Raw genomic sequence first — 22,685 nt, forward strand, 5'->3', positions numbered from 1 at the left:
TATCTCATCTCAATCGACGTAACACTCAACGATTGCAATAGCGCCTACTCTCTCCATGGGACAACTGGTATGGCGGTAGCATATGAGCGTTCAGCATCCTTCCGAACGTGCCGTAAGAAAATCCGTCTTAATGACCACGTGCGCAAAAGAGTGGCCAAGCTATAAGAAACGGCGTGTGAAAAGTCAAAAGTCAAAGTTCTCAAGCTGGAGATCAATTTAGGCCTCCCTGGGGAGGAAGTCTTATCCAATTTTGTGATAAAAATTGCAACCTCCTCTCATCGTTTCTCACGGTTTTCTTGTATCACACGAGCCTAACTTTTTGGGATTGTGCCTGAATTCACTGAAGATTTTAGTGCTGGTGGGTGCTCTCAATTCTGATTCTTCTTCTGCCACAATGCCTCATCTGGGACGTAGAATGCATCTTCCTCATTTTTCTTTGCAGTTGAGTTCCAAGAAAGGAGGGAATTTTCATAGGGATTTGCCCAAGGGCTGCATTGCACTGGATGTTGGACAGGAAGAAGAAGAGAGGAGGTGTGTAGAATACATGAACTATGCTCTCTTCCGGAAGTTTCTGAAGAATATGCGTTTGAGCACAAGGGTAGAATCTCCATTCCATGTCATTTCTCTGATTTTCAGTACATGCAGGAGGTCATTCATAGAGAAAGTTATGTATCTCATGCCCATGTATGCTCCTTTGATCGATTGAAATCAATTCAGTTGGTCTGTGGGTGAGCAGGCGACTCAAGCACTGCCTCGCAGTTTTCTGTGTTTAGGCTGATTTGCATTTCTGATTTTTTAATCCGAACTTAAATAGAAAGCACCTGCCCCAGATTTTCCAATTGGAGAAGTGTGAATTTGTAACTTGAAAGTGATATTAACATGAATATATTCATGTAATTTTGTGTCAGAAATGATGGAGAATCGCGGCAATAGGATTTAATATTGTGGTGGATTGATGAGTGCCTTTAGGAATATAAAACCAGCTCCATAACAAATAAAATTAAATAAACAAAGATGAATGAGAATATGCTTTGCTCTGCCCTGAAATATTGACATGGGAAATATATTCATATGATTAACGTATTAATTATTTTAATTATTGAACATGAAGTGTAGGTGAAGTGGGATAAAATGGATGAGAACATACAATATTAGATAGTAAGTAATAGTATATCGTAAACAATGATAAAGAAAGAAAGAGAATATAATATAGAAAGAGAATATAATATTTTTTTTAATGGTTGAGGATTAGTGTTGATTATGACAATCGTGAAGTCGATGTTTCTTAAAAATAAAAAATTATTAGATAATTATATGTATAAATGGGAATTCAAATAATTTTTATTGTTTGATTCTGGTTGTCTTCATAATTTTGGATCTACTTTTCAACTATGAGTTCAATTTGTGTTTGTGAACTCAAGATGTGATGCTCTCTACATTTTATCTTTGAATTTTCTAAAAATTGGACTACTAGTTTATGATTTTTCCATCACACTCTTAAGGTTCTTCTATCAAGAGGACAATACCTAAAACTACCTTGATAGATGGCAATCGTTAAAGATGGATATGAAATCAAGAATGATTGCTATGTTATTTGCATGCACTAGGATGAGTGCAATCAAATATGCTTGATTTCAATGCAAATGTGAATGATTGTTCTTGTGTGATCAACTAATGCTAACTAATGGTGGATAAGTCATCCTTGATGGTTCTCTCTTTTTTTAAACAAATCTACTTTGATGTGTTTTTATACATGAACATAGCATGAGCACAAATGTATGTGCATAGTCAACTTAGTCCTGACCAAAGTGGAAGATATGTTTAATTAACTATATGCTTAATTTTGATTTCATAATTAAAATTATAAAGATCATAGTTATGAGTATGACCTTACAGCCATTAAAACAACATAAGTCAAACTCTAAATTTGGATCTCTATCTAATATGACTGGATTATTGATCAAAATAATATAGATAAGATGATTGGTTTGAGATTAAACATTAGCTTAGGTGCAATAAATAAAAAGTATATGATCCCAACTATTCAAATAAATGTATCATTTGTAGCTATAAAATTTATTAAAAAGTTTCCCCAAATACATAACAAAATTAAATGGAAATGCATTAAAAACAAAATTTTCACCATTACATTTTTCTCCCTCTTTGAAGTGTATGTTAATCTCTAAGTACAAATCATGCATATCTAAATATGCCTATTCTCAAACATACACAAATTAAACATAACAAGGTTATCATGGTATATTGTTATATCTAGCTATACAAATCTAGCTATCCTTTACACATGTTCATGTGACAACATAAGAATCAATTAAAATGTGGGGTATTATAATATAAGATAAAGAAATATAAGATCAAGTAGTAAGATATAGAGACAATTCAGTAAGGTGTTACAATAGAGTGATACAAATATAGTGATATAAAATCATCACATGAGTGGTCTAAAATATAGATTTTAATATACCAATGATAACAAATAGACCATAGATAATGTTACTAAATATAACAATAATAAGATATAGATCATATATAATGAAAGAAAATGAAAAGTATAAATCATCTAGACAATATAGTGCTCATGATTGATATATATAATCAATCTAATTCTATGCAACAAAGGAGTGCCAAATGATAGAACTAAAATAAGAAAAAATAAAAAAATATAAGGTAAATTGTTCAAAAGGATAATTAAATAGGGTATTAAAACAATTTGATAAATGATCAATAATGTAACACACCTCCAAAAATAAATAAGATAGGGAAATTCTTGATGCTCATTTGATGAAGAAAAATAAATATGTAAATTTGTTAAAAAAAGAAAATAGATTTATAATGACAAAGTAATGGGAGTGTTAATTAACAAAATTGTCTTCCTTATCCATGATGTCATCATTTTCAATTCAAAATATATCATCAAAATTTGTATTCTTGTTTATTCATTTAATACTTTTGTTTCGTGACTATTTCAATGAATTTTTTGTTCTAAATATGTATTTCTACTTAATGCATTATGTTGGTTAACAGATTTAGCCTTTCATAATTTTATAATAAATGACTCATGTATGCCCTTAGTTTTGTGAAAGACAAATAGAAACAACAGTTGGGTAATCCAATGAATTGTTTACCCTCTGCATAAGGGTGCAACTTCTCGTATAATGTTCAATAAATTTTAAACACACAAATATTAACTTCACTTTTAACTAGAAAGCGAGAAAAGGCTTTTCACATTCATTAGTCAACACCAAATGAATGCTAGGAAGATAAACACTCTATACGTAAACCCATAGATTTACAATCAAAAATAACTTTACTTCTCAGAATTTTTAATTAAAGAAGCGATAAAATCATGGACTTCGATTGAGTCTCTCTCGTGTCTCACAGGACAAGGGGAATCAGATCCACACAAAGTTAACAAAAGAATTACTTATCACATTCATTCAAAAAAATATGAAAAGTGGATAATCAAAGAAGCAATAGATTCAACACAAATAGATTTATCCCAACAAATACTCTCTTTTCTGCATTCAAATACACAGATTTTAAAGTTGCTGAAAATGTCTAATTTTATTCACTGATAAAATGCCTTCATTGAAAATCCACAAGAATCTAAAACAAAGTCTCCTAATCTTTTCAAAATTTCTCGGACCTTTTTTTAAGTCTTTTGCTAGAAATATATAGCTAAACTTTCCACCCTAACCACTTGGTAACCACAGTGTTACACCACTCTACCCGAGGGTAAGTTAAACAGTATCTTTTAAAAACTAACTTATAAAACCGTATTTTTGACTAAAAACAATAGAAAGTAAAGAAAACACGGGAACTGTTATCGAATTCATGGCAACAGGCGACCAGTTTGATCCTTCTTCCACTCCGTGAATGCCTCTGTGAATTGCTAGATAACGAGTTCATTCAGAATGCCTACATGTAATATCTGTTGTTTCCAAACCTCCTTATCACAACGCACATGTTTTACTTTATCCACATGGTTGTTAAAATGATCTATGCATAAAAACAATAAGGATTCGATTTTAGCATTGGTGGAGAAATATTTCTTGGTGACCACCGTTGCACTCCTAACCATATCAATTTTCACTTCAAAAGATTTTCTTATGGCATCATCAGTGTCAATGGTTTGTCCATCCTCTTCCATATATTTCACTCCAATGTATTTCAGATCATTAAGCATGTTTTGTACCAATTCAGACAATTCCCGCCCAAGTTTAACAAATTCTTCATAGCCCTGTTTTATTACCAAATTTCTCCATTCAATGTTCTTTTTGTAGATGTACATAACATTATCATCAAATCCCTGTAAAGGCTTTTCTGCAAGGAGCTTCATTACACCATGCCTTTGAACTTCTTCCATGTGAGCTACTATTAGGGCCCATTTGGCTTCTTCGTTCTTCTAGGTTGTGTTTTCCTTTCCCAACTCTCGGATAACTTTAGCAGCATCATCATACACCTTGCTCAAATGCCCAATGTATTATTTGCCCTCTTTCCTAATCATATCTAACCATTCAAGGAACACCCCATTCACCATTTTGTTCCTTTGTAATTCTACGAGCAACTTCTAATTGCTAAGGGATTTATGATCAAAGAGTGTTGGTTGTGCAAATAGTGGTTGGGGATCTGGTTCATGGATTGCGTCAAGTATTCCACCATTTGTCTTAAGGTTTCCTTTAGTTCATTTTTATCTCTTTCATCCTTCTAGGTCCTGGTTATGATCTTTTTCGTGGAGGCTTCAAGATGAAGAACATCTGTGGCTCAGAAAGAAGTGCTAATATTCACCTTTTCAACAGTAAAATCCCAGACTGTAGGGTCCTCTATTTTCTCATCTATCAATGGGCGTGCTATCTATGCAGTCTAATTCCCACTGTCGGCATCAAAGTCAATTCTTGAAATGGTTTTCAGTTTCTTCACTTTGGGAGTCTTCCCCAAGCACTTTCTCACCATATCTTCCAAAGGGACCGAAACATGAACTACATTCCTTTTCTTGCTATTCAGGGTATTTTCTAACCATAGAGGCCCAGTGCGCACAAAAGGTTCATCACAGCCAACTGTAGTTTCTTTTTCGTTCCTTACTACCAATGTGGTAGCAGTGTTTGCCAAAATATCCACTTGTTGAGTGTCATTTGTATCATCAACATTTAACACCTCCAAGTCTGGATGAGCTGAAGGATCTTCCATATCAGGAGAGGCTTATAAATCAACTACCACCGAATACATAGGAGATTTATTACCTTGGCTTTTGGTTTTGGCCCTGGTGATCCTAGTAGGATCTGGTTCCTTTTTTATTTCCACTGGCCCTAGCACTCTAACTAACTTTACTCTATGTTCTAGATGATTCTGCAACACAATATGTAGCATGGGAGTTAGCCATTAGGAATTTAGAGGAAGAGGTTGAACCTTTTTTAGAGCCCTTTCCCATTCTTCTCTCTCTTAGCCATCTTTCAGTTCTTCTGATAACTGGGAATGTCCTTGTTTGAATTTGGTCCTCCTCATCTTTTTCCCAATCCACCTCTAGAATGACTCCCTTTTGCCTATCATCCACAAATTGAGGATCCATCAGTCCACTCTCATCATCTTTAATATTAGCAATATTCATTTTCAACTCAAAGGCCATAACTTGCTCTTGGGTGAACCTCTGATGTATCCTCTTCCTAACTTCAAACTCATCGCAACAATCAGTTGAAAAATCCTCTATATTTGGCACATGGATAAAATCTTTTCTCAATGTCAGATGAGTGACATTGAACCCTTTAGCATCAAAATTTTCACATGGACCATATAATTGAAAATTCAATTTCTTAAATTATACTTCCAAATTCAAGGCATCAGAGATACTACTACAAATAAAATAAGTTAATTCAATTGGAAATGAGACACCTAACTGATGTCTAGCTCTGTACTTTGTATCAATATAGGCTAGCTACTTGCATATCTCCATTAAAATATGTCTGTCATGTTGGCATTTTGTTGTCATTGATGTCAACCAGTATAGGATGACTATTAGTATAAGAAATGTATGTGCAACACTGTCATGGATGAGTACGGGATGAGATATCTTTGATATCACCTTGTGTTACAGAACACTAGTAAGGTAAGGGAGAGAATGTCATTCAGATGAATGACCACTCGAGTCACCGATACACAGGTTAGTGTTTGACTTGTGTAGATGAAATGGACAGGTTACCGGTATAGTCTATCACTGGTAAGGAAAGGATGTCAACTGGTAAGAGTTGTGTTGACAGTGAGTAGTCACCAACCGGAAAGCTTATGGCCAGTGTACAAGCAGAGTGGGCAAGATATTGAGTTGTTGTTTGTGATGAAGAGGTAGAATGTTACCTAAATCACATAAACATAGGAGGAGAAGGATGTACAGGTCACCAGTATGTTGTGTGGATGTAGAACAACAAGACTTCAACCTAATTAAGATGCAATTACCATGTGAGAAGATGATTGATAGTGAATGTGCTCACACTGGATTGCATATACCTGTTTGAAGATATGCTGCACAAACATGAAAGCCACATGAGTGCATTGCAAGGACTCACTTCCATCAGTAAGTGGAACTTATTTCCCATTAGGCAAAGTGTGCATCATAATTCTATGAGATAAGAAACAAGTGGTAAAAAAAGATGTCTGAATACTCACAACGGATCTACCGATGAACAAAGGAATGCCTAAAGTGAATGAAATCAGGTATATGCACTGGACCAACATAAAAGGCATGTTATGCCACCAAGAAAGAAAAGGAAGAGTGAAGAATTGATGAGTTTCTCACTTTGATAAACCAATTGAGATGTGGTCTAGATTGATGAAGAAGAAGGCAAGGCTGAGTAGCTGCAAACAGAGGAAAATGGTCGGTTTGAAGATGAAGTGTGGAAGGTTGATGACATGGTATCATCAAGGTGTCTACCGGTATGTATGTCCACTGGTAATGTAGACAAGGTGCAGATGCAAAAGACTCCCATTTGATGAAGATGTGCATAAGGTAGGTTAGCAAGAGTGCTGACCGGTTAAGTGTTCCACCGAAAGAGAAGAAGAGTGCAAGATTGATGACAAACCGGTTTGAGGGTTTAACTGGCATGGTTAGTAAACCGATAGATGAACTCGGTAATAGAGTTGGTCAGTGATCCAATCCATACCGACATAGATGATCAAGCAAAGGTGGATGTCGACATAGTTGCCATGTGGAGATGAAGTGGCATGCATGCACAAGTTGGTGTGTTGAGTCGGTGAAGTGTCATGCGGCGAGGTAGATGGTGACAGGTTGACATTTATGTCAACTGTAGGATTCATGGGATGCACTGCAGTGGTTTGGGGCTCGAGGTCAAGAAGACAACAGAGATCCACTTAGACTGATTGAGCAGATCGAGGTAGGTGAAGGAAACCGCAAAACCAATGTTGGTGATCGACCAAGAAATCAACCAAAGGGCAAAAGAAGATTGCCATAAATAGAAGGCGTGATCAGAAAGGCACGACAATGGCGGGATTGATTGATGAGTTATAGTTCATTAATCCAGGAGATGAGATCTGATGAGATCTGATTGGATTTGTTTTGTCTCGAGGTTGATGAGAAAACCCTTACTGCTTGAATTTGAATTTTCTTTTGGCAAGAAAACCAGGTTATAAATATGCAAGAAAAAATTGTTGAGTGCGCTTGCTAAAGGAGAGAGTATTGCCACTGGATGAGAGAGTGTTTCTGCATGTAAGGAGAAATCAGTCAAGTGCTCATCAATAAGAAGAAGAAGAGACTGAGTGTGAGGAAGAACAAGGTTGAAGTATTCAACCGGCATCAGTGAAGCAATCGACAGTCAGCCACTAATGTCTGACAAAGAAGTGCAGAACCAATAGTAAGACATTGAAGTCTGATAGAGAAGTGTAGAACCGACAGTGACCATACCGACAGAGAAGAAGTGAAGGAGAATACAAAGAGGGTAGGCATAGAAATGAGAGAGTGTAGTATCTATGGAGAGCAGTACTATAGCAGAGAGAAGAGAGAACCGACAGAGAGTAGACCCAATAGTGAACTGGATAGAAGATCCAACAGAGAGATTTACAGAAGAGTTACAAAATCCATTTGTAACAAGAAGATAACTTTAGTATCAAAATATGCTTTTTGTATTCACTGAGTTGTAGCTCGGTGCAGGGGTTGTAGCTCCTTGGGTTGGTGCCCTAAATCAGGGGTCAGTGCTCCTTGTGTTGGTGCCCTAAACATTGTAATCAAAGATTCATTGTGAGGCTGGATTGGAGCAGTAGACTCCAACAACATTTTTCATCAAGTTTTTTCCCATCTTGGGTTTTCCTCTTATATGCTAGTGTTATGGGATGTCCTTTTATGTGTGAGTGCATTTGTGATTAGTCTCCCTTCTAACTGGTAAGTCCGCATTCAATAAGAACTATTAATCGATATACTCACATAGGATAGCAAAAGGGAAAATTTTGAGAACCACTGATTCACCTCCCTCTCAATGGTGCAATGTGTCTAACAATTGGTATCAGAGCCCTAGGTTCCCAGTTGATAAGCTTTCTCTAGCTTGGGTAGATTCTGGCTTAAGGACACAATGGTTTGTTTAGTGTTAATCCCTGCTCCAGTTTTTGATGGTTCAAACTATTCTATTTGGAGTTGTAGAATGGAAGTCTACCTATCCTCTCTAGGGTTTGATGTGTGGATGTCTATTATAAATGGCTGCCCTAGCAAAGTGAGTCCTCCCATTGATTATGATGCAGAAAGAAGAAACCAGTGCAATGAAGTAGCAATAAAGGCTATACTGTGTGGATTAACAGATGATGTCTTCTCACAGGTGGACAGATGTAGATCAACAAAAATCTTATGGGATAGATTGAAAAAGCTCTATGGAAATGAGCCTACTATTGCAGAATCAGCTTGTGATGATAGAATGAGAAATGCATGTCATGTATCTACAGATGATAAAGGCAAATCTACTAGCAGTCGCAACAATGATGAAGAGGGAACCCACATCTTTATGGCTCAAGAATCAAATGATACGAGACACACATATGAGAATGATCATGCATATCACTCCAACTGGCAAGATGTGTTTGGCAGTGATAGTGAAGGTGAAGAAGAACATGAAGCAAAAGTTGATCTTGAAGGTGAGCTTGTAAATATTCTTGAAGAACTCAGTAGAGTAAGAAATGAATACAAGTTATTCAAGAATGCTGCTATAGTGGAGCAAAACCGGTTGATACAATGCCTTGAAGAATCTGAGAAATCTATCTCAGAGTTAAAGACTCAAGAAGAAGGCACCAAGGAATGTCTGTGTGAAGATCTAGCCTTTGAGCTAGAAGTAAAAGATAAAGAATATCAATAGCTACTTGGAGAAATGGAGGTTCTCCGAAATGACCTTAAGAAGTGTCAGGATAAGCTCAAGGTAAGAATATGGTTTGATGGCAATAGTGATGCCTTGGACAAGATGTTGAAGAAGCAAAAGCATGCCCAGGACACTGAAGGATTAGGAAGTGGTGTTGGTGAATGCTCCAACATCAAGAATGTCCCCCACAATGACATTATGTTTGTCTCCTCAAATGGAGAAAACAAGGGACAAACCTTCACAGTTAGAAATGCTCCCCAGAAGAAGGTAGATCTAAATACAATCGGTGAAGACTTGCGGACAAGAATGAATATCGGTGCTACAAGAAGGAGAAACACTCCAAATCCCAAAGGAAAAGGGAAGATGGGAGAAGATAGCTTCATTGGAAGCAGGAACATGAGAAGATAACAAAGAAGACCTCCTACCGGTAGAGGACAAAGGAATTCTACCACCCACCGGACAAAGAAAGTGTGGGATAAGAAGAGATCAGATGGAAGAGCTACATAAAATGGAAAACCTAGGATCCATTCCTGAAGAAGTAGAAATGGAGAAGCTAAATCGGTAAGATCTCCTCATGCATGGAAGAATAGATTTGTAAGTCATATGCCATCTTTTATTGGTTATTGCTTTGCATGTAATGGTCATGGCCATAGGGCAGATGAATGCAAAATGAAGTCTAGGAATAGACAGTATGTTCTTCCTAGAAACAATAATGTCATTTGTTGGAGGTATAATGGCTTTGTCCATAAAAGTCATAACTGCAGAAGAATGAACTTGCAGTCACATGACTACCAGTGTAGCAACTATGCTCAACAAAGAAATGAATATAGAGCATATGGAAGTCAGAGACCTGCATGGAACCAAAGGATAAATATCCTTGAAAGATCAAGAGGTCCACCAGTTTTGGTTGCCATCCACAGTAACATGACCAGAAGAAGGTCAAACCAGCATGGTAAGAGATTCCCCAATCATTGTTGGCATATGCACACTCCAATGAGACATTGTATGTGATTGAAGGTTTTGTCATTGATGGCAACCTTGCAATCCTATGGCACCGACAAAGGTATTATACCGGCATCAACAGATCACACTCTACACCAGCACTAAGGACACCGACATCGGCACAGAAGAAATGAAGTATACTGACACAAAGGCCGATAGGATTTTGTTATATTATATTTTGTTTATTATTGAAAAACTTTGTAAGACGACTTAACAAATTGTAAAATGACTCTTATATATAAAAGAGATCATTGTAGACATTTTAGAATGAGCGAGAAAGTAATAAGGAAAAATATTAGGCAGACCTATTATGCGAAATATAGGTTAAGGGGTTTATGTAAGCAACAGAGTAGCAACCGGTACTAGATTAGGCATTGAAGATGCTATTGTAAAGTAATACAAGATATTGGATTTGTATAATCCTCATTGTAAGTCAATGAGACTTCCCATTGAGTAGTGAGCTCTAGACAGTTGGCCTTCCTGCATGTGCAGGCCCCTATTGTAAGTAATATTCTCTTATTGGCCAGTGAGTGAATATTGTGGGTCACAAATCCCACCGAGGTTTTTCCCACATCAGGTTTCCCTGTTAAATCTTTGTGTTATGGTGTTCTTTTCATGTGGATGTTCTTAATTCTGTTTATTGCATTATTTCTTGCATACCGGTACACTATTATATTTTGTTCTGCATGTTTTAAGTTAAGAAATTCTATATACTGGTTAGATACTGATTCACCCCCCCTCTCAATATCTATGGGATTCCTAAAAATTGGTATCAGAGCTTGGTCCTCTATTTTTAGAAGCCTAACAGCTTGAGGGAGATCTTGACACCAGTAAAGATGGAAAATCTGATGAAGCAATTGGAAGGAGCTCTTTCAGACTATGATGCAGAGAAATTGAAAAATATCAAACTAGAAGATGATTTAAGGGTAGCTCAGGATATCATTTAGGCACTTCAAGAAAATTTTACTGTCGCAAGAAATAAGAGAAGAGAACTTTATGAAAAATTGCAAAATGAGAATGATGAAAAGGAATCACTTAATGATATGATAAGCAAGTTGAAACAAGAGAACATGACAACAAAGAATGAGATGCAGGGTATGACTATGTGATTTTGCAAAGAGATTGAGGATAGGAAGAAGAATGAAGAAGAATTGACCAGAAGACTAAGTGATGCAACAAATGAGAACACAAGACTTAGCTATGAAAATGACATGTTGAAGATAGATCTGATGCATACTCAAAATGACTCAAATGAACTAATGAGACAAAAAGAAGTCTTAGAAAGAGAACTAGAAACTACAAATCAACATAAAGAAAAATTCAAGAAAAGCTCAGAGGAACATGGCACCTTGCTGAAGAATCAAAAACCTAAAGGTGACACTTCTGGAATTAGCTTTGAAGTTGGTGAACGCTCCGGTATTGCAAATACTTAGGATCACAGCAAACCGTTAAGACAACCTAATGCTTATAAATTCAATGGAAAATGCTTTAACTGTAATAAGTATGGTCATAGAGCAAATGAATGTAGATCTAGAAATTATCAAAATATCAACACACACCCCGGTCAATGTTCTAAATGCAACAAAGTAGGTCACAACTCTGAAAACTACAAAATGAATGTGAGATGTTATGTTTGTGGAAGATTTGGACATTTATCTAATCAATGCAGAACACAAACCGACATAGGTTATGGGAAAGCTATTCAGAAGAATAATGTAACTTGTTATGCATGTAACAAAGATTGGGCATATTGCTAAATTCTATAGAAGTAAAGGAACACCGATAGACAACAAAAGTTCTAGCTTGAAAGGTAAAGAAAGAGTTGAAGATGTTAAGCAAGAATTCTCAAAACAATGGATTAGAAAAGTTGATCTAAATATTGGGAATACTCCTCCACCGGAAGAACAGAGTAATGCTTCACCAGTAGAATAGAGTAATGCTTCACCAGAAGGACAGAGCAGTGTTCCACCAGCAGGAAGTTCTTCATCTAATTGAAGAAAGTTTCTTTGAGGGTTTGGCAATCTATTGACACATGTGCTATTATTCCCTCGGTTAGAGATAAGAAGTTGGAAATTACTTATTAGCGGCAAACAATGTTAAGTGAATACTTAATCGGCATGAAATTAATATGGTAGATGGCAAAAAGACACTATAAAATCAAGGTTTTGGCTCCATTTCATTTCACCGAGATTTCAAACCTACGAAGAGCGCGAAGTTTCCGAGCTAAGGCATTTCGAGAAAGAAGCAAGAACACTCCAAGCAACCATTCATCCTAAAGGCAATAAAAGGTATTTAATCATGGCATCCACCTCTGCAATTGAATATATAGCAAACCCTACTGTTGTTGAACTGATAAAAGACTTGGGCTCGTATTTCAGTTAGTTCCCGAGGTAGCAAAGAAAGATGATACCTTAGGTGCTTTTTCTCAAATTCCTAAGGGAGTTGTTTATGCTGAAGACCCCATAATATACATCCACTGCAACATTGAGGAACTAGGAGATGAAGAAATTAAGACTATTTTTAAAATTGTGATATGTGATAAAACCGGCAATGTAAAAGATGAACACAAGATCATTGAGACCCTAGGATTTACAGAGATCCTTAGCATTCCTGAATTCCCCAAGGATGTGATTAGGATAGTCTTAAGCAGGGTACATGGTGAATTTTTCTAGTTAGATGTAGTCCACAAAATCACTAAGGAAGTTGTGAAAGCTGTCATAGGGTTCCCGACCACCGGTAAAAGGCCAAATAAAACCAAGAAGGTATCCAATGACCTAGTTACAAACCTAACTGGTGCAACATTCGACAAGAGGTCTCTAAGAGTTAATGATGTAACAGACATTAATGTGAGATTTATCAGCATGATATTAGGGTATAAAACTACTCATGCAAATAGACTCGATTCAATTTCAAGTTTATGCATTTAGAGTGCTTATGATATGGTCACAGATAATGCAAAGATTGATATATGTGAGTGGTTAAAGGATGAATTAATTGACAACCTTGGAAAGATTAAGAAGGACAAGAAAGGAACTTTCAGGTTTGGAAATCTATTAGTATGTCTGATGCTACATATAACTGTAGACGTATAAAAATGACCATATTCCTAAATGAATATTTTATGTTCATTTCTCTATTTAATTAAATCCAATTTAATTAAATTATCCACATTCCTCTATTTAATTAAGTAAATTACTCAATTAAATTCACTATACCATTTAATAGGATAAATTCATTTTATTCAATTAAAGCCCCTATCCACTTTTTAATTAAATTCAAATTTAATTAAAATAGTTATCCTAAATTAAATAAATCTAATTTATTTAATTGCAACCAAATTGAAATAAATTCAATTAAAACCTATTTTCCCTCACCCACTTGCAAAATCCTACACCTCCCACTTGCATACTAACCCTCTTTCTAACCTCTTCTAGATTCTTCTAAACCTAATTAATTAACCCAAACCCATCCATTATCCCTTTTCCCTAAATTTGAGGAGGTCACTTCTCAAATTTGGAGTAAAGTCTTCAAAATGCATTAAAGCCTTTATCCTAACTTTTTGAATGCCCCCAAATTTGGAAGGACTCTTAGAAAGTTATCCCCAAAGTCTTCATAACCATTAATGGTTAACTCAACCCTCCTACATGGTTAAAGAATTTCCATAAACTCAACCTCCATCTAACCCAAGGGTCTTATCAAGCATTTATTGCTTTAACCATGGTTATCCTTAAACCTTTGCACAAGAGTTTATCCTTTGGGTAAAAGCTTTATCCAATGGATGACCTTAACTTAACCTTAACCCTTAACCCTTAGGGTAACCATGAGGTCTTCTCAAGCATTTAATGCTTCTTACATCTCCTCTCAACCAACCTTATGTTGACAATTGTCACCATTTCATTGGTGCCAATTGCAAAATGGATTCCCAACTTTCAAACTTGGCCCTTGATTGCTTCTTTCAATCCTGACCATCCATTGCCCCGTTTTTGCTATAAATAGAGCTCTCATTCCTCCATTTTCATCATCCAAGTCTTTAGCATCACACTTATACTCAAATCCATTTAAGCTTTCATATTTTATATGCTCTTCATTTAGCTTCTCTTTTAAAACAAGAATTAATCTAAATATGCTAATTTAGAGTATGTTCATTATCATCTAGCTTAAATCATGAACTAATATAGTATGCTAGGATAGTATTGTTTACTAATCTTGTCATCTTATAACTAGTTTATTGCATTTGTAGCATCATGCATAGCTTAGGATGCATCTCATATTAAAATCCATAAAAGCATCCCTCGTTCTTGCATTTGCCATCCCTAAACCATTTTGCTCAGTGATCTGAGAGAAAAAACATTGGTTTGAGGGACCGTGCAAGATAGAGAACCATGGAACCATCCTTGGGAAGCTGAGCCATACTTCGTGACTCCGTAGCTTGCACCAAGAAGTCCTGTGGGTGTGTGAGCAAGGCTACATAGAGTTCCATTTTTCACATATTGAGTTCTATCGACCCGCTTTTCCCGCATACATTTCTAGTGCCCACCATGGGGCATTACCCCATATATCAAATTGGTTTTCAAATATAACCACTTTTGCAGGTCCACGAGAAACGAGAATCAGCGCATGGGAAGCATTCCCTAGCGCATCTGGTCAATAGCCTAGCGCATCCAGTTTACTGTTTAGTGCGTTGGGTCCATCATCTAGTGCGTCAAGTCTGTTTATTAGCACATCATAATACTAAACTTTTCCTGTAGGTCTCGGCGTGGGAGAAAAACAAAGAAGCGCTTCCGGAACACAGAGTAGCGCACCCCGAAAACAGTGTAGCGCATCACCAATTTCTTTTAGCGCATCACGGATATTTTGTAGCACATACAGTTTGTTCTGTAGCACATCATTGACAAACAGAAATCAAAAATTTAAAATTTGTAACCGGAGATAAAAAGTAGACTTGTTGAAGTCCACCAATCATCTAACGTTTTCCTCTTGTTTTCTTGCAGGATTCTAACTAATTTGTGGCAGATGGGAGCTTAGTTTTAAAATGTTAAGATAGTTAGGATTTTCACTAACTTAGTTAAGTTAGTTTAAAACCACAAATCAGAACATTTCTTGCTTTCATAGGAGAAAACTTATTTTCGGCTTTAAAAAGAACCATACAAACCTTCCTTTTTGCAAAAATAGCTATAAAAAGAACCTCACCATCCTTTGGTGTATAAAAAGATTCATTTCTAAATTTTGCAAAGGAAGGAACCACACTTACGAAAATTTGTTGCAATCAAAGAGAAAAGTTATTCCCCTTTTATTTACCAATTTTTCTTTTGTGGACCAAATCGAGTCTTTTTCTTTGTTGACCCAATTATTTTCCTAGATTAAATAACCACTGATTTGGGGAAATAAAATTAACACTGTGCTTTTTGGAGCAACATCTCCCAGTAAAAGTTAGCAAATCATTTATCTTGAAAGGCTAAAAAGAAAAATTGTTTGCCTTGTCTCGAAAGTGGAAGGAATATGCTCTCCCTTTAACTGGGTGATCAAAAATCCAAACCGCTCTTAAAGCTTTTTTTTTACTTCAAGCAATAAATCCTTTAGCAAACCTGCCTTCCCAAGGAGCTGGAATCAACTCTTAAAGCCATTTATGGTTGGTGTGAAGGGAACGACCTAAGTGGGAAACGGCTTTGACGCCAAGTATTCCAACCCACTATAATCAAAAGTGGAAAGTGACGAAAGTTCTTTTCAATGGTTGCACGCAGCGATTAGCCTTCCCCTAGTATCCTTGAGATACATAAAGCCTTTGTTCTAAAGGTTGGGAAGCCTCCTGAGGGAGTTTATCACTGACGACTAAACAAGAAGCCTAATTACGAACCATAGAAATAGAAACCTTGAGCCGAGTCAGTAACCTGACATTTATAACATCATAGTGCAAGGGTGGGGAATAATCCACCCCCAAGATCACTCACCATATATCTCCCAAGATAGCTACTCAATTGTGAAGCAATTCACTTTGAGTTAATTTTTGACAAAAGGCAAAAAAATGGGCACCCTCTAGGGGGTGACACGGTTGTTTGAGTTGATGGAGTATCGAGACTAGTGGGCTATGATGTTATATATGACCTTTGAATAAAGAGTCTTCTTGAAGTGTATTATTTGTATCCAAACCTGTTAAAACATTGGGGATTTGAACACATCCTCGCAGAACATACAGTTTTTGTTAGAGTAGGCAAAATGGTTGTATTTTTGGTGCTATGCTTGCATTTACTACTTCAAAAAATCATCCATCAAGACTGAAAAATTCGCAACAAGAATCCAAAAAATTGCCAAAAACCAAGCAAAGAAAAAATCAGGGTAGTTTAGCGCATGAGAACAACTTCTTAGCACGTAGGGTACTTTTGTTAGCACATCAAAACATAAAGTTAGTGCGTCCGGTCAAACCAATAGCGTTTATCTAAAATTTCAAAATAGTGTTAAACAATTAGTGCATCTAGAAAGCAACCTAGCATGTTGAAGCATCAGCTTAGCATGTAGGAGTCAAACTTTAGCGCTTAAGGTTTAACAGTTAGCACATCACAGACCCATACTCAGTGCATAACTTTTGAGCCCGACAGAAAACAAATTTTAACAGTCAAAAACTTTAGCGTGTGGCAGGGGGCAGCCTAGCGTGTGTGGTCATTCTTTTAGTGCGTGAAGTAAATTTAGTAGCACATCTTGTCTCTATTTTAGAACATGACCAAAAATAGAAAAACAAGGGGCAAAACAGTGAGGAATTTTGAAAATTTGGAAAACATCTTTGGAAGCCTCTTTTCGTCAGCATTATTTTTCGTCAAAACAGAGTAGCGAAAACAAAGCTTTAAAAGCTATTTCTTGAGCAAAGTTTGTGTCAAACAAACATTGTAAAAATCTGAAACTGATCGCACAATAAAACATATCTATCCTATCAAAATCAAGAAACATCATCACAAGTATCAAAAGAATCCTTTATCATCTCACGGATTTCATCTCAAAAACACTTGTTTAAAAACCTCAGGTTGTCAAATCAAGTTTCCATATCGGGAAACTTTATACATATCATTTGACACACTTTATCGTGAAGGGGCATCTAAACCTTCACTTTGATAAAAGTAAAACTTGAATTTTCAAAACAAGATCAACTAAATCCAAAATAATTCAAAGGAAACCATTGATCACTTATGCATGACTAATCCCCATATTCTGAGAAGAAAGAATCTTTATTGTAATATCACGTTGAAGAAACAACAACCTAGTTTTTCCAAATTCATCAACGACAATGGGAAGGGGAAGCACGTGACCCTGAGCAAGATATCCCAGATCAAAACATACCAAAACAACATACACCACGACAAAACATCCCGGATCAAAACATACCAGAGCAACATACACCAAGACAATACATTCCCAAGAAAAACATACCGTTCCATACACCATTTCAACCCAGGATCAATACAAGGGAAGAATTTTTCCCTCAGCAAAACAATGTGCCTTTGGTTGCCCTTACTCAACAAATGCAAATGTTACAAAGACAAATGCAAGATATGCAACAAGGGACAACAGTGCGGTACTCATTAAACAAAATCCGTCCTTATTCTTTTGACAGAAGATTGTACATGATCCCTTTTCCTCCAAACTCAGATGTACCCAAATTTGACAAATAAATGGAAAAAGTGATCCCCTTGATCATGTCAGAGAATTATGTACCACGAGTCTTGAATTTTCTCATGATGACATCTATCTAATGAGGTTATTCCCAAGAAGCTTGGGAGGGCAAACAATGGAATGGTTATCCAAACTTACACCACCTGTCAGATCGTTTGATGAATTGGTTAACAAATTCATAACACAATACTCCTATAACATTCAACATGCTATAACCATGCTCAACGTCTGCAACACCAAACAAAAGAACAATGAAACATTCATAATATTCCTTCAACGCTGGCAACATATGGTATCACGATATCCTCGAGATATTCCTGAAAAGGAGAAAATGGAAATCTTCATCGACAACTTAAATGGTGAGATGAGTTACAGGCTCAAACTCAAATGCATACCATCTTTCGCTAAATTGATTGAAAATGGCATTCAAATAGAGGAAGCATGTGTCAAAAAGGGAACGCTCAAATTCTTCAAAGAAGGAACAAATTCATCAAACTACAATAACCAAAACAACAGCAACTTAGACAAATCTCGATTCTGGACTCGAAACAAAAATGAAGGCATCAATGAATCGCATGATCCAAAATCTAAGCAACTAGTGCTCGCATTATCCGGAAATCCTCAAGCTATGAAAAATCCCAAAGGTGCTAATCCAAACGCTAACGCATATACACCGAATATCAATCAAGGTCAACCCAACACAAACAACACCAATGATACTCAAAACAAAACCATGAATCAAGGACCTAATAACACTTCGTGCGACAGCACTAACAATTTCAAAAAACATGTCTTCACACCACTGGGGCAATCACTAGAGTTAGCATTCAAAGAGATTTTGGCAAACAAGATTCTCTCATTGCCTACAATCAGCAATTATGAACCACAAATCAAACCACCTTGGTGGAATGATTCACACTATTGTGATTTTCATCGTAACAAAGGTCATCGAACGAATGATTGCATGAGATTGAAAAAAATTGTTCAAGACATGATTGATCGAGGTGACTTAACGGTAGATGGTCTCAAAAAAAATGGTGACCACGGAGCCTTTAAAAATCCTCTTCCAAGTTACAACAAAGATGGGGCTTCAACCTCAAATGATGCACGTGGAGCTCGTATCAACCACATCTACAATAACACCATCAATCACATATCAGCTGAAGACCATCATGTAAATGTCATCACCATTCGAGACCAACATAATCATGAATCTATCAATGTCACAATCAGAGCTCAGAAGTATGTCTTGAAGGGACATACCGCGCCTACAACCACTACACCAAAAATCCAATATGATTTAGTCAGCCAACTACACAAAAATCTGGCTCAGATATCTATACTAGAATTGCTGAAACTGTCACCCAAACACAAAAACATATTGGAACAAGCGCTCTTGGAAACAAATGTACCTCAATATTTGGATACAGACAGATTTCAAGCCATGGTCACCCATATGACAGGGCCTCATAATATCACCTTCTCAAAGCATGATAATACTTCCCTGAGTCATCCGCATAACACTCCTCTCCATATTGAAGTCATCATTTATAAACACTGAGTAAAAAGAGTCTTAATAGATGGAGGAGTTGGACTTAATATATGTACTTTAAAGCTTATCCGTGCATTAGGCTTCTCAGAGGAGTCTATTGATCCATGTAAAAAGATTACCATAAAGGCCTATGATGATGAGGAAAGGTCATCTAAAGAAACCTTGATGTTACTCATTCAAGTTGGACCAATGCAAAAAGATACTATGTGTCAGGTCTTAGACATAGACCTCACCTACAATATTTTATTAGGTCAACCCTGGATACATGAAATGCAAGCATTGCCTTCCACATATCACCAGTGTGTCAAATTTCCTTACAATAGACAAGAGGTTTCTATATCTGCTGATCACAATCCATTTCAACATTATAATGCAATGGGGGCAGCCCAGGACAGTTTGGTTCCTCATAATAGGGAAAAACAGAGATCCTCAACATCAGATCTACAAAAGGCAAAGCCTGAATCATTACCTGGAGATTTCAAGTAGAAAATGCAAAGCAAAGAGAAAGGTATGGGAGAATACTCTTTGGAACCCATGTGTTTGGCCAAATTACCAACAAAACCCAGATCTCATGGATTGCCCAATCCATCAACACATCAGGTAACTCAGCCCATCACCAAATTTGATGGTACCTTCATCCAACTAGGCACTCTAGCACATGAATCAGAAGATAAAGACATTTTTAGTTGGTTATACAAAGATGAGGAAGAAGATAAGAGAGCAGCTGATCTGGACATAGTTCTACCAACACACCTATATGGAAAGGGCTACTTAATCATGCAGCAAATGGGATATGACGGTAAAGGACCTATTGGAAAATGCAAAGAAGGAGTCACTGAACCCATAGATCTTCCTTCACAGCTCAGTAGAGACAAAACAGGATTGGGTTGTAAACTCACTTTCCTATTAAGAAAGACACCACTCATAACTCAAAACCTCAATGGAAAGCAAAGAAGAATCCTAGTAGGAAGCACTATTTGAGTCAGCAGAAACAATCCACAAGGCATGTGAACGTCAAGAACAAAAGCAACATCAGGAAAAGCTTCTAAGACACAAGAAAGCCATATCTACAGCAGTAGCTTATATTCAAATGCCAATATCTCAAGAACTGATAGTATCATCTCCTGATACCATTATTAGTCCCCAAGGAGGCATAGTCTATGAACAAATACAGAAAGTAGAAGCAGGATCTGACACCGAATCAACAAAAACTATCAAACTGGTATCCATCATCAAAGATCTATTCTCACCCTATAACATACCTGTTTACAACACTGATAGAATCTAGGATGATGCCTCAGAGGCTGATTCCAATGAATATGAATGGGGTAGCTGCTCAAATGCTACTGCAGATATCACTAATAATATTGGTACCATATCCCTTTCTCAAAAAGAACATAACGCAAAAGATAGACCTCTTGAATTTGGACTGCAGAAGATCTATGATGCCAAGGAAAGTGAACAGAAACATTATGAACAAGTCTATACAGAAGATGATACCATCAAAGACCTCGACGAAATCCTTGGCTTCTTTACCAAAACCAATCATGATGAAACCTCTGTCTTGACACTTACAGTAGCAAAACTTGATCCACTGAATGATTCCTTACCACTTGTCTTTCCCGACCTCATTGACTAGGACGAACCCGCAATACATGATATACCAATTTTCCTAGACGATGAATCTATTATCCATTACCTATGTACCGTTAACCCGAAAATAGGCTCTACCAGTGAACGAAGTCATGATGTCTGCAAACTAGGGAGTGCCAAGTCTCTCAGTCACAAAAATGAACCAAATAAAAGATCTAATGCTGAAAACCAGTCAATGGTAGCTCTAGATCACAAAAAAGTAAAAATAAAGGACACATTTGAGGGTGAAAACCTTTTTAAGGCACCTAAAGATGAGAGACTTGACACTCTTCCAAAACACTTTCATGAGCAATCACCCATATTGATTGAGCCCACTCAATCAATCAACATTGGTACCACAGAAGCAGTCAAGAACATACACCTTGCAGAATCTCTGACAGAGGAGGAAAGATGACATTTATCATCTTTTTTAAAGAAAAGCAATTTAACTTTGCTTGGTCATATGTAGATATGCCCAGAATTGATCCACACTTAATCATGCATCACTTGTCCATCTCTCTGGGAGTTAAACCAGTCAAGCAAAAACTACGAAAGATGAATCCACAGGTGGCACTCATGGTCAAAGCTGAACTAAAGAAACTGTTAGATGTCGGATTCATCTGACCCATTGACTATGCAGAATGGATCTTTAACATAGTGCCAGTATCAAAACCAGTTGGCAGTATCCGCATTTGCACTGATTTCAGAGATGTCAACAAAGCCTATCCAAAAGACGACTTTCCTCTACCCAATATTGACATAATTATAGACCTCATAGCAGGCCATGCAATGCTCTCACTAATGGATGGTTTCTTAGGCTATAATCAGATAAAAATAGCCCCAGAAGATCAAGATAAAACTGTGTTTACCTGTCCTTGGGGAACGTATTGTTGGAATGTTATGCCTTTTGGCTTAAAAAATGCAAGGGCTACTTATCAAACAGCAATGACAACAATATTTCATGACATGATTCACACCTTCATGGAAGACTATGTGGATGATTTACTAGAAAAATCCTTCACCAGAGCAGAACATCTCAGCATCCTAACAAAGATCTTTGATCGATCGGAGAAATTCCAAGTTAGGCTCAACCCTAAGAAGTGTGTCTTCGGGGTTACATCAAGAAAGTTACTGGGCTACATTGTCTCAACTAAAGGTATTGAAGTGGATCCAGCAAAGGTACAAGCCATTATGGAAATGCCACTACCAAAGAATATCAGTCAGCTCAGATCTCTACAAGGACGACTTTAATCAATCAGGTGATTCATTGCTCAACTAGCTAAAAAAAGTCTACCATTCAATCATTTGCTCCATAATAATATACCTTTCAGATGGGAGACCAAGTGTGCAGAATCTTTTTATCAAATCAAATAGTTTTTGATGAACCCACTAGTTCTAGTACCACCAGTCGTAGGAAAGCCCCTTATTCTATACATTTTAACAATAGATATATCACTGGGGGCACTGTTAGAGCAAGAAGATCA

The sequence above is a fragment of the Cryptomeria japonica genome, chromosome 11, assembly GCF_030272615.1.
Source record: "Cryptomeria japonica chromosome 11, Sugi_1.0, whole genome shotgun sequence".
NCBI lineage: Eukaryota > Viridiplantae > Streptophyta > Pinopsida > Cupressales > Cupressaceae > Cryptomeria > Cryptomeria japonica.